The following is a 10,907-nucleotide window of genomic DNA, read 5'->3' as shown; positions in this document are numbered from 1 at the left end:
ACCAGCTCAAAAAATGGAGGTTGCCCCTGAATCCGTCCCTGGCGGTATGTGGTCTTAACTTCGGTGAAGTCATGTTAGACACGCTTCTGAACTCTTTAAATACATTTGGAAATCAGTTGCTGCTCTTGAGACTTACTCGTTGCGTGTTTTGACTTTTGACAAGGTGTTGCTTCTCTTGCTGCTTCTGATAGTCCAGCATGATTTGAACACCACATTTCCCCCTCTGACCAACATGAATCGTGTTTGAAGGGTCTTTGTAAAATCTCAGTGCATGGTTGTCTCAAAACTCTTTTACTAAATATATGATTAGATTTTTCATCTGAATGAAGAGGCCGGTAATTCTTACTCAACTAATTCTGCTTTAAAGCTTGACGAAAAGCAGAAGCCCATTTGGCCTACATGCAACAACAGCTCTCAGCTCTATATACCAAGCCAATTTATATGTAGTAAAGGTGTCAATTTATGCATGACTTCTAAGCTAGTGTTCCAATTTATGATTATATTTCAGTAATTTGGATATATATCATATCTTTTGATGAGAAACTAGTTTCGCCATCTCGGGGCACAGATAGGATATATATGAATGTCGGTAGTAATACATACTAGAGTTCTGATCACTAGGATCATATAGACGACTTTAGGTAAAATAATTGTTAATTAGGATAAATAATTAAATATGCATGCTTAATTTCAAGATTTGGGAGTCGTATTATCTTACTAAATTGTTTTGCATATAATTGAATGGTACTATGGATAATGCTAATTAGTAAAGTACGTGGTAAATAACTATATACAATTCCACATCAAAAGCATAATAGATATATACATAAGCTAGGGTTTCTCTCAAAAAAAAAGAAGATATATACATAAGGGTTTGCATCTACTAAATTAATTGCCGACCAAATTAACGTTTGTTTGTAACTAGGTATACCTAGGTATTGAAGTGATTGGTTGTTGAGCGAAACCTATCTCAGTGAGGTGTGACAGTCTTGATTTGTTCACTTCGGTAAATTGTGTTTGACACACCCCGAAACTCTCAGCTTACCACTCACCCAGTGAAAGTGAGTAGCAACCCACAACTTGAATATATAGCAAAATGTTTGATTGGAGGAAACCTGACAGATCAAGATATCCTTATCACACAATTACTTTCGCTGAGGTGAAATCTAGGTATTGGTTTAAAAAAATTTCTGCATTGTATCTATTAATTTGCACAAGTAAATCTTATCCGCTATTTTTCAAAAACTGGTTACATTGAAAATAACTTTCTCGCTTAGATGATTAGTGATTTCGATATCTTTTGTAATTTATCGTTTTGTCATCGATCATCAAGCATATGGTCATGTCGAAATCTCCGCACGACAATACAGATTTTCTGCTAAGAGGATGGCCAATTTGATGTCCAAGATTTTTGGAAGCTAGTACGTACTGCAATTCATATCTTCTAAAATCCTTAGTGCACTAGTATTATATTTTAGTGGTTCCTCTCCCAAAATTACCTAGAAATTCTTAAACCGACATGCACACCAACAATCTAGTAGTTAAATCCAAGGTGAGGGACGGATTTCATAAAGTTCAGAAAAAAACAAAGAAATAAACATCTTAATTTTTCCTTAATTGCCTTGAGCATTTGGAATAAATGCCATATATATATATGTACATGTTTTTTGATTCTTTGCCTTGAGATTTTGAGTAGTTCTGCACAAAGTTACCATTACTATGTCTCTTATAATTAGCTGCAGGCATGCAGCCTTTAGCTTCATCATTGTCATGAATTTTCTGTCTCGGTTTGTTCATCCAATTTCATTCGGTATATATCAGTTCAGAGAATTCTTGGGTACTTTGGTGTTTGTCATACCCTCATTTTGTTAAATATTTTGGACCATTGGATTAATAATATATCCGATGATTCAAAATATTTAACAAATTGGTAACTTGTTTAGCCCTTAGCCTTTCCAATATTTTTTTTCTTTTTTCTTTAGTCTATATTACTAATTAATTTTATCATGAGCAAATTAATATTTGATTAATGCTTGTTATCAATGGACAATTACACAATTGAAAATTACGTTTTTTCCTTATTAAAAACAAAAACCTTCAAACCTAAGCTCGCAAAATTAGTATTAGTTAAGTAGTCTTTATTACCAATTAATTATATCATTAGTAGTTTCCTTAACCAAATATAATTCTTTTTACATGCATTTTACCACAACCACAACAATTAGTGTAAATATAGATAATATTTGTTTTAAATGTAGTCAAATGAGAACCTACTTTAGGACTTATTTACTCAAATAAGAATCTACTTTACTCTAATGAGAACCTACTTTACTCTAACGAATACCTTATTTACTTTAATGAGGATTTTTTTTTCTAATAACCACATGTGTCCTCAAAGTGGTTACATGAGTCCTCAGAGTGGTAAATATTATATAAAATAGAACATGTATGAGAAATGTTAATGCCCATGCTTTACCCGTCCTCATTTGTGTAATAAAGTTCTCCCTTGCGTAATTAAAGTAGTATATTGTGTTATGTCCATCATCGAATTAGTAATTACTTTTAATCGACGTAATTTACCACAAACTCCAACAATTGATGAAAAAACGATAATTTTGTTCTAATTATAGTAATTACTCCACCTACAACCTATGTACTAGTTTATGGATAATTTCACAAGTGTGACAATAAATTTGTTGTCAGAGTGGTAAATCTTTATGTTTTTATCATTAATGAAATGATTATTACAATGACTATACATTTTACCACAACCACAACAATTGATGTAAAAGCGGTAACTTTTGTCCTATGTGATACCCAGACTCTTAGTGCCTCAACTCTTGTGCACCGGCCAAGTTGATACCCAGACTCTTAGTGCTACCAATGTGATACCTGAACTCATATTTCGCTATCGATGAGGTACTTCCGTCAGATTTCGCTGACGGCTCCGTTAGACGTGTGACGTGGCAAGCACGTGGGCCCCAAAAATACCATGAAATGACTAAAATGACCCTAGTTTTTTTTTTTTTTACAATTTCCTCTCTCCTCCTCTTCTTCTTCTTCTTCCTTTGTTGATGCGATCTCAATCTTCCCAGAAAGAAAATTCAGTATGCCCCCAAAATCAAGAAACAAGCAAATAAACCTAGGGTTTCCAATTGCAATTTCTATGGGTATGGCGTTTCCATCTCCATCTCCTCGCGCCTCTTGCTCTCGTCCTTGTCCTCAGGGCACGAGCATGACGACCTGCCCCGACTCTCCCTCGATTCGGACAAATCGAACCCGAATCCGAACCCAATGTTCTCCCTCCACCGCAAGACGGCGCGGGCCAAAACGGCAGTCAAGATTCAGGAAATCGAGCAAAGAGTGGCGGCGGATCAGGCAGCGAGGGTGGGACGGAGCTCGAGCAGCCCGAGAATGAACTTGTCGGGGAAAATGGTGTTCCAAAGCTTAGAGCGTAGCTCAAGCAGTCCAAGCAGCTTCAATGGTGGGTATGACGTTTCTCATGATTTCCGGAATCTCACTTCTCTCTTCATTCATAGGCCAAACTATTGGTGAGGTTGGAATGCGTTGTTTTGATGGCAAAGCTGATGATGCAGATGGTGGTGTTGATGTTGAGTTGTGTTGTGTTGTGTTGTGCAGAGCTGTTGGGCGAGAGAGTGAAGGATTGGATCGAAGCCGAGAGAGAGGCCACGACGAAGAAGAGGAGTCGGCGGCTTGCTAAGGTTCAAGAGGAGTCCATGGCCAATTAATGCTGAAAAAATTGCAGAGATTAAGGCTAAAGAGTTTGATGAGAAGATGAAGAACAAGTATGGACAGAGGGTGAAGCCTGAGTCTCTGAGTTGTTTGTATGGGTCACTGTGGTTGTGGCCATTGGGTTATGTATGTGAAGTAAAGGATGGGGGTGGCTGTCTCTGTCTCTTTCTAATTGAGGGGATTCAGACAAACAAAGAAGCCAAACTCCCATCCTTCCCAAATCGGGAAACTTCTTCTTTGCTTTGTCTGTGATTCCCTTCCTTTCCTCCAACTCTCATGGAAGGCTCAAGCAATGAACATCCCAGTTTTGGGAAGATGGGTTACGGCTGCAAGCATTACAGAAGGAGATGTGGGCACACAATGCATTGTGAATGTTACAACGAAATGATAAAGCATTGTGAATGCATTACGGTTGATTTAAAATGATTGTAATGTTTTATGTGTGCATCAGAGTTTTTCCAGGCTATTCTTCCTCTAAAACCCATGTAATCAGTCTTGGGGTTGATGTAAACATTATATATACTGTAATTCTATTCTGGACTAATGAAAGTTGATTCTTGAACTAAAAAAAAAATGTAAAGCTTTCTGGGAAGATTGAGATCGCAGCAACAAGAACAAAGGAAGAAGAAGAAGAAGAGGAGGAGGAGAGAGAAAATTGTAAAAAAAAAAAAAAAATCTAGGGTCATTTAAGTAATTTCATGGCATTTTTGGGGCCCACATGCTTGCCACATCACATGTCTAACAGAGTCGTCAGCGAAATCTGACGGAAGTACCTCATCGATAGCGAAATATGAGTTCAGGTATCACATTGGTAGCACTGAGAGTCTGGGTATCAACTTGGCCGGTGCACAAGAGTTGAGGCACTGATGGTGCATTTTTCTCTTATAGTAATTACTCAACCTAAACTAATGTACTAATTTATGGACAATTTAACAACTGCAACAACAAATTTGTTGTCAAAGTGGTAAATCTTTATATTTTTATCATTAATGGAATAATTACTCAATGACTACATATTTTACCATAACTCACAACTAATTGTGTAAAAGCGGTAACTTTTATTCTGATTGTAGTAATTACTTCAAAAACTATACAATTTACAAGATTACCAACCATTTTACAATTCCGACAACATTTGTGTTGTGAACATGGTAAAATTAAAATTAGACCAAAAGATATGTAACAACTCAGTATTGTAAGGAGCTTTTCCACTTGATAATCGAGGTTCTCCATTTGATAAAAGTTGTCCAAATATGATATTTACATCTTTGACCACTCAATTACAATAACCACAACAACTGTTGTCATAAGTCGTAATTGTAGTTCAACTATGTGTAATTTATTATTTTGACAATACTTGTTACATGATTTTTAACAATGTTACATATCAAGAAAGAGTGTGTTGTTAATATGGTAAATTTTATTTTTAAAAATGACACATGTCGATATTTAATTGGGTAACCTGTTGACCAGTTCAGTAGGTTTCCACTATATTAATTTACTAAAAGTAAATAAAAAATAAAAAAAATAAGGGTATGACATACATCAAGGTACTCTAGACGACCCCTATCAGTTCAACTCTGATACAGAGAACATACTCTATGAAGGTGATGCCAAACCTATATCAGGAAATGTTCAACTCACCTCATCTATAGATTTTTTTCGTGTAGGGCGGTGTACTTATGCACAACCTTTGCAGCTTTGGGACTGCTACTCATTTTACTTTCATGATTGACACTGCCAACAGAAACTCATTTAGTGATGGATTTGCATTTTTCCTTGCTCCTGTCGGCTATCCAGTTCCGGTTAACTCTGCTGCTGGCGTTCTTGGATTGTTCAACAGTACCACTTGTTTTAATCAACAGTCCGAAATTCAAATTCTAGTTGTTGAGTTCGATACCTATCAAAACACCTGGGATCCTGCATGTTGAACCCCTTGTTGGGATCAACATCAATAAAATCTCCTCATGCTGTTACTGCCAGCTGGAATTTTAGCAGCAAAGAATCAAGGAAGGTGGCTAATGCACTGATCATTTACAATGCTACAATGAAAGATCTCCAAGTCTTTTGGACATATGAGGAAATTCTGGTGTTTCATACCGATGTAACGTTCACGTACTTCTTCCCTTTCTTACCATATTGACTTAAGAAACATTCTTCCAGAATGGGTGACAATTGGTTTTGCAGCTGCTACTGGCATGGACGAACCGTACAGAGCCATGCTATAAATTCATGGTATTTTATTTCTAGCCAGGATCCTGATGAGAAAAGAAGCCAAAAAATAATGAAACCACAAAGGTGGAAGGCATTCTTGATGGCATGGCTCACCGCAGTTCCTTTTATTATTCTGATGCTTGGTGTTGCCTTGTGTTGGTTGGTAGTTAATAAGAACCGCAAAGCTTGCATTGATGAACAATATTTGAATCACTCCAAGGATGTGACCTCCATAAATAAAGATCTTGAGAGGCCTTTCGAGAGTTTACCTATCAAGAACTAGTTGCAGCGACCAAAGGCTTTGCAGATGAAGCGAGACTAGGCCAAGGTGGTTCAGGTAAAGTTTACAAAGGAATTATACAAGATTTTGGCCGCACAGTTGCTGTCAAGAGAATATTTGCAGATTCCTAGTGGTATGAGAATATCTTCATCAACAAGGTCCAAATAATAAGCCGGCTTATACATAGAAACGTGGTTCAATTCATAGGATGGTGTTATGAAGCAAAGCGAGTGCTTACTTGTTTATGCATATATGCCTAACGGTAGCCTTGACACGCATCTATTTGGCTCTAGAACAACAACCTTGCAGTGGCATATAAGGTATAAAATAGCCTTGGGATTGACTACAGCCCTTCATTATCTACACTAAGAGGTGGAGCAGTGCAACGATCCTTCATAGGGATGTTAAATCAGCTAACATATTGCTGGACAATAATTTCAACACTAAGCTTGGTGATTTTGGGATTGCTAAGTTGATGGACTCCCAGCTGAACGCACAAATAAAGGGGGTGGCAGGGACTTTGGGCTACATAAGCACCGGCATATGCTAACCATGGGAGGGTTAGCAAAGAATCGGACATGTTTAGTTTTGGAGTCGTGGCCTTGGAAATTGCTTGCGGAAGGAGGACTTACCGGGATGGAAAATATCACTTGCTACTCTTCGGGTGGGTATGGCAATCATATCGCGAAGGTGTTCTTCTGGATGTAGCTGATGAGAAATTGGAAATGAACTAGTATAGGTGCCCGCGCGTTGCTGCGGGTTTTGGAATGGATTGTGGAAGTTTTGAAAGATAGAAAATTTAGTTCATATATATAAAACAGCTGTTGTTAAAACAGCTTCTCAAAAATAGATTGATTCATGCTCCATATCAGGAGCTAACATTATCATTAATATAGATGTATTGGTAATGATCAAATATATATTCCAAATGCTGTTAAAACAGCTTCTCCAAAATACAGTGATCTACTTACTCACCACAGTAAGCTAATGCACAGATACGATAGTTAATTTTACAATTAACAATATTCTGACTAACAAAGTCATCTTTAAACCACAGCAAGCTGATGCACAGTTACAATAGTTCATTTTACACCTCCAGATTGCAGAGCATCAATCTGGGTTTTTTAATTTATGGATCAGTGACCAAATTCTGCTTCAGTCATTACATTCCCACTAAGAGAACCAATTCGTAAAATAAACGTTAAACCAACCAGTTGCTGGGCTGTTCAAGATAAAAAAGAACAAAGAATGAATTACAAAACTAAGAATGAAAAAAAATAATAATAATAATCTGCATTAGTGAACAATATCTATTAGTAAAATGGGAAATTTCTTTCAAATCATAACCAAACAAAGAGAAATTCAATCACTGATTGATCAGAAGCTCTAATTTATGCATAGACATATATAGAAGAAACGTATGAGATAAGGAGGACTTGCCTGAGAAAGATAAAACTTTTTGTGCTTGCTAGGAGTTTGCAAATGAGTAATGAGATGCCAAGTCTGAAACCAAGAATTCATCTCCTCAAATAACATCTAGTAAGAAGAGCAAAAATAAATGAATAATGATGTAACAGATGCAAGGTGAAATGACTGAAGCTGCAGATACAATACTCAAAATACAATAAAGTAATGCGTGTCAAATAGCAACAATGCACATCAGATTATGAAACCAAATCGGAAATAGTAAGCTTCATTGACAATGAATACTCCCCTTAAGGGATAGTGAGAACTAAGTGAGAAGTGGTGACAACTAAAACTGATCTCAATCCTTTCCTCAAAAAGAAAAGCAAAGATAGAGAACATAATTGCATGTTACCTTCAGTAAGCCCTGTTTAAGGTCATATGGAGGATCATAGCTGCAACCTTTACTATTTCTTGCTCGAGAATACCTCTAATGCTTATGGCTGCAACAATAGAAAGGTTTTTGCATAAAAACAAAAACAGAAAAAACTGAACTTTCAGTTTCAAAACCAAATTTCCATGCATCATGAAACAGCTGCACTGCAATTTCCACAACAGATAAAAAAGGTTCAACAGAAACAGAACTAACAAAAGACAAAGGCTAACAAATAAGAATATCAGGTCTCTAATCTCTATAGAACACAAAAAAGGAACAGCCCCTAAACTAAAAAGAAATTAAAACCAAGGGCATTACTACTTTTTAGTTGCAGCAATTTTGGAGTGAATGGTAGATGTAGATTAACTTTGCTTTTATGATTGTGATCAAATTGCTTTTGTCCGATATGCACCTCAAAGGGCGTGAGTTTCCATTAAAACCTAACAATAAAGGGTTCAACTTTGCTTTAATTTTAAAATCCGAATGTTTCGGCTATTAGTTTAACGTCCGACATTAAAACCTACAATACGTTTGAGCCACTTGTCTTCAGAACCCAGCAGCAACCTGAAGGAAAAAAAGTAGCAGCACATTCAAAAGAAAACTAAATGTTCCTAACTGATTGTTATTGACCAATAAAAAAAATGAACAAAGCAGAAGCCAACATTCAAATTAGTAATTACCCTTTATGTGTACTTCCATCAAGTGTGTGTGCATCTGGTGAGATAGCATAAATATCAAAATAATCAATACCAAAATCCTCAACTTACCCCAAAAACTAAATATCCTCTCTGCTTGTCACTATTTGAAATCCTATTATCCAAAACTCAAAGACGAACTCTTCCCAAGCAGATGCAGAACAACGTCAAACCACTACAATGAAAACCAAAGAAACTAATGGATAAGAAATCAGAAGAAACCAAAGGGAAAACAAAACGAATGGAAAATCAAATACCCAAATTCATGTTCTGCTTCCTCATCAAAACCCAACTACAACAAAGACAACAAACCAATGCATGAGAAATCAGAAGAAAAAAAAAAAAACAAAAATCAAATACCCAGATTGCATGTTTGAAGCCACACCTCAAAGATCAGAAACAGCAGCTCCCCTGCCTTTCTGAACACACCGCAGCCTCGAAGTTAAGCCAACAACCCAAAAACTCCTCCATCACCAAAACCTCATCTTCTCGTCATATACTCGACATTCTCAAAATGCAAAGCACTGTATACAAAACAAAAAGAAACAAAGCAACAAACAGAAACAGTCAGACCATTGAAAATTTAAAACCCAGGCTACGAAACAAAGCTAAACCGCATGAAATCGAGGAAGCCACCGTATAACCGAAGAACATCCAAATCCTACCAAGAAAAGAAAGCCAACTCTTCTCTTACTTTTGTTAAAAAGAAAACCACAAAATCCAAACCCACGTTAATTGAAAACTACCTAGATCGGTTGTTGAACAGGAAAACCCAAAACGGTGATGTATGATGATAGAAACACTGAGAAACCAACAAAATAGAAAACCAAACAAATTCGAACCCATCGTAGAATACGTGGGATGATCAGTTCACTCAATTTCAGTTCAAATCGACCATCAACTTCTTCCCGTCTCCCTCTTCTTCAGTCTGAAACTCTCTCTCTGTCCCTAGATAGATAGAACACAGTCTGGAGCTCTCTCTCGCGCTATTTCTCTCTCAAACTGAAGCTCTCTGTCTATCTACCTATCGGTCGAGTGAGCTATCATAGACACGATAACACTGAGCAGCAGCCCAGATGTCAAAGCAAGAGAAACACAAACTCGGTCAAGAGAGATGAAGCAGGGACAACACGGTCTTTTGACCCATAACCGACTCGGCTCGAGCCGTCACTGTTCATAAGCCGATGAACAGTGAACTCAGAATTAGAAGATAGTAAATTATGATAGAAATGAAATGGAATGCTTGTTAATTGTGGGGTTATGGTGCAGTAACCCTAACGACAAAGAAAGACCAAAAGCGGGACAAGTAACGAAGATTCTTCAGTCTGAAGCACCAATGCCGGAACTTCCAGATGACATGCATAGTCAGCCGGCCACTGCCTCAAGATCTACAGGAATGAGCAGGATTGGACTCGCACGCATCATTTACTTCTAGCTTAAACACTATGGGTAGTTAAACGAGGATAGCTGCCAATAGTTAGTAGACGTATTGGCCTTTGTAATTATTTGCACATTTGGTACATATAATGAACATCTAGTTGTGATAGTTTTGCTTAATTAGTTTGTTTTCCTCTTGAATCTGGGTTTCCTCTTGTTTTTCTTGGTCTCTCTTTAGCTTTCCGATGAAGTGTTAATGCTCAAAGTCTGGCGGTAGCCAAACCTTCGTTTAACGCGGGTCCGGTGGGCGGACCGCTACTCTGTGGATTTGGTGATCTTCGCTAGCTGTCAAACGAAAGACAGGGCGTCAGAGGGAGACCGCGTTGGGCGGTCTTCACTTCTCCGATGCCTAAGTCAGTCAATGCATATAGACAGCATAACAATAAATGAGTAGTAAATGCGTAATTAATGAGGAGAGAGGAGAGAACCTTTTATAGGTGAGGAGGAGGCTGATCTTCTCCTTGTTTTCGATGTGGGACTGATGTGCTTCAGTCCCCAGCTTTAGGAGCTTCTGATGCTATCTTGGCAAGGCGCATGGCGGAGCGTCGGCGGCGATCTGGGGGCGATCTGAGGCTCAGGCTGTAGCTCGCCTGGCTGTGTATCCGTAGGCTATTCCTTTGGCGGGAATCAGTACCTCTGGCGGTACCATGAGCGTAACTCATTATAGCTAATTATGCTTGTAAATGTA

At 37.7% G+C, this 10,907-nt stretch overlaps 1 long non-coding RNA gene and 1 pseudogene across 3 annotated transcripts; one reads left to right on the top strand and one right to left on the bottom strand.

The window, feature by feature from the left end:
* The first annotated feature begins 3,490 nt into the window (after nucleotides 1–3,490).
* LOC133716779 (L-type lectin-domain containing receptor kinase IX.1-like) lies at nucleotides 3,491–6,981 on the top strand (annotated as a pseudogene).
* A 700-nt stretch (nucleotides 6,982–7,681) lies between these two features.
* Nucleotides 7,682–9,871, bottom strand: LOC133717054 (uncharacterized). 3 transcript variants are annotated; one of them, XR_009849380.1, is made up of 6 exons: nucleotides 9,529–9,871; nucleotides 9,168–9,306; nucleotides 9,040–9,074; nucleotides 8,855–8,957; nucleotides 8,067–8,651; nucleotides 7,682–7,783 (listed from the first exon to the last, which is right to left on the bottom strand). It is a non-coding gene; the product is annotated as an uncharacterized LOC133717054 (long non-coding RNA). The 3 variants fall into 3 exon arrangements; XR_009849379.1 differs by having other exon boundaries at nucleotides 9,168–9,870; XR_009849381.1 differs by lacking the exon at nucleotides 9,040–9,074 and having other exon boundaries at nucleotides 9,168–9,870.
* Nucleotides 9,872–10,907: the final 1,036 nt, after the last annotated feature.

Source organism: Rosa rugosa, chromosome 6 (genome assembly GCF_958449725.1).
Source record: "Rosa rugosa chromosome 6, drRosRugo1.1, whole genome shotgun sequence".
In the NCBI taxonomy this organism is placed as follows: Eukaryota; Viridiplantae; Streptophyta; class Magnoliopsida; order Rosales; family Rosaceae; genus Rosa; species Rosa rugosa.
This window is presented reverse-complemented; position numbering and strand designations above follow the sequence as displayed.